Source organism: Charadrius vociferus, unplaced genomic scaffold, assembly GCF_000708025.1.
Source record: "Charadrius vociferus isolate BGI_N301 unplaced genomic scaffold, ASM70802v2 scaffold362, whole genome shotgun sequence".
NCBI lineage: Eukaryota > Metazoa > Chordata > Aves > Charadriiformes > Charadriidae > Charadrius > Charadrius vociferus.
The window spans coordinates 1344097-1346713 of record NW_009647052.1 but is presented as its reverse complement, the minus strand read 5'-3'; positions in this window follow the sequence as shown (position 1 = coordinate 1346713).

The following is a 2617-nucleotide window of genomic DNA, read 5'->3' as shown; positions in this document are numbered from 1 at the left end:
CACTCCTCCCAGTTTTGTGTCATCAGCAAACTTGCTGATGGTACACTCTATCCCTTCATCCAGATCATTGATGAATATGTTGAACAATTGTCATTGTCATTTAGCTTTCAGTTGAACCTTGGCAAATCACTGGGTCGCAGTTCATGCAGGTGGAGGTAAGGTGGGGTGAGATTTGCGACGGAGCTGGTGAAGGCAGCTGGTGCATGACTTGCCGCCTGGGTCAGGGTGCTGAGGAAGGTGGGGACCGTGTTGGAACCCGCCACAGGAGCCCCAGCTCCGGGCAGTGTGGTGACAGACTGGTGTGCTGGAGGCCAGGGGTGGGTGGCTTGGTAACCCAAGGGAGCAGGACTAGGGGTTTCTCATCAGCTCCGTCCTGCAACTGATAGTAATATAACTTGCATCTGAACAAGATCCGTGTTGGGCAGTCAGTTTGTCGTGTGCCATCAAGAAACCCTAAATTCAAGCTGTTGCTGCGCACCTGCTGACCCCTTGCCTGACTTGGGCAGCAGTGTCTGATGCTAGTCTCATTTCTGAACATCCTCAGAACTGACTGGGAAAACGGGCTTTGGAACAAGTTATGTTGCAGGTAAATCATAGAATTATTTAGGTTGGAAAAGACTTAAGATCATCGAGTCCAACCGTAAACCATATATATATATAGCGCTATCGTTTTGAAATTAGCATCCCAGACTTCAGTCTGTCTTATTTTCTCTGGGTAAGTGGTTCCTCTCCTGAAAAGAGTCAGAGCAAATCCTTTTTTGTTGACAGAGACCCTGTCATGCAGCAGGAGGATGGGCAGAGCCTACAACTTTGTTTGGGGCATCATCTGCCTTCCTGAAAGCATCTCCCTGTCACCAGCTATTGGCTTGTACGGGGCAGCTTTAGAGACATGATCATGTCATTTCAAGTCAGAATGGCTCAGAAAAGCTGACGTCTGTCTGCCCCTTTATGCCTGTGGCCTGTTTTCCTTTCAGCTTCAGAAGAATTGCTTCAACCTTGTAAGCCTGAAGTTTAGCGTAAGAAAGGCAGCTACGCTTTCTGCCGTGTAACTCAGGCTTTGGGTAGAGTGCTCTTGAAATTCCAGCTATGTGAATCTGAAGAAACCCTGAATCCGGCACCTCTCTGCCTCTTCAAAGCAGCTGAGTTCTGGATCAGGAAAGTTTCATGCTTTCTTCACTGCGTTATCTTTGTATTGTGTTTGGTTTTGTTGTACCTATGTCTGTAAAAACTTAGGTCTAGTTTTTACAGGCTGGGAAGAGACTCCTATGGACACTTTCATCCTTTCACTTTTAAGCAGATTGTGCAATCTCAAAACTGTGTTTCCTGGTTCTTGCCAGCAGTCATTTGACAGGAAAACCTTACTTCCAATAGTGTGTGTCTTGAAAGGCAAGCCCCTCGCACCCTGCTACAAAAGCAAACACTTTTTCCCAAGTTTTCTGTGCTAAATTTACTTCTGTGCTACGAAGGCTTTGGCGCTGGGCTCACACGCACTGGTGTAAATCAAAGGGTGAATCCACTGAGCGGGACTGCACCGGTGTCAAAGGAAGAGTAGAAGGAGTGGGCTTTTGCTTTTTTTACTTTTAGCAATTCAATAATGCAATTTCATAGTGCACAGCCATGGTCTAAGACTTAGAAAGGTAGGGAGAGAGTTAACTCCAGGGGAAATTGAAGTCGGAAGGCCATGGCTGCGTTGTTTTCCAGCAGATCTTCTGTAACAACTGCTCTCTATATTTCAGCGCGAAGTGGGTCTTTGGGCACTGGCGAGCTCCCTCGTTAGCACAGGGTGTCCTCTGTTCACGTCTGTGGGGTAATGATGTCCGTATTTGCTGAAATGGAAAACCTGGCACGTGCGCAAGTTTGAGGCCTGGCTGTGCCTCAGGTATTAGTTTCACGTATACAGGGCTCGCCGCAACGTCTTGGGCTTGTTGAACAGTTCTCGTTTGAGAAAACTTTTAACATGAAAAGAAATCACAGCTACAAGGAGTTCTATTTGTTTTGTTACGAAAAGCAAGCACAGAAAGGCTAAACAATCTGCTGTGAACACCATGGGCAGATAGGATGCAGATATTGTGCCATCTGCTTTCTAACTCCACTGGGGATTTGTCACAAGGCCCAAGGTTTGGTTTTTGCGTGAAGACAAAGTGAGCTTAGACCCTCACGGGTCCTGTGGTCTCGCTAAAGCCGACAGCATGGGAAGGGCAGAACCGGAGAAGCCTGCCTTTAACATGGATGTCTGCTCGCTTTTCCTTGGCTGTGCAGCGATGAATCGCACTTTGTCCTCCTCTGGTCCCTACTGTGACCAGGCAGGTGGGGAGGGTAGGATGTGTGGGGAGAGTGGCTGAACTCGTTGCACATATGAAGGGTCTTTGTGTTCTCTGCTTCAATGCAAGTCTCTCTTTTCTTTTTTTTTTTCCCCTCCTGCGGAACACAGGCCCGGTGATCGGCAATTTTCCCTAAGCCAAATTTCCTCAGATCTCTTACCATTCTATCTTGTACCAGTTTTCCAAGACAACTGTTGTCTTCCTTTCCTATTCTAGTTTTCGTTTCATGTGGTACTTGGACTGCCCAGTTTCTTCATCTTTTCTTTATTTCTGCCTGGAAGATGAGAGCAAGAGGA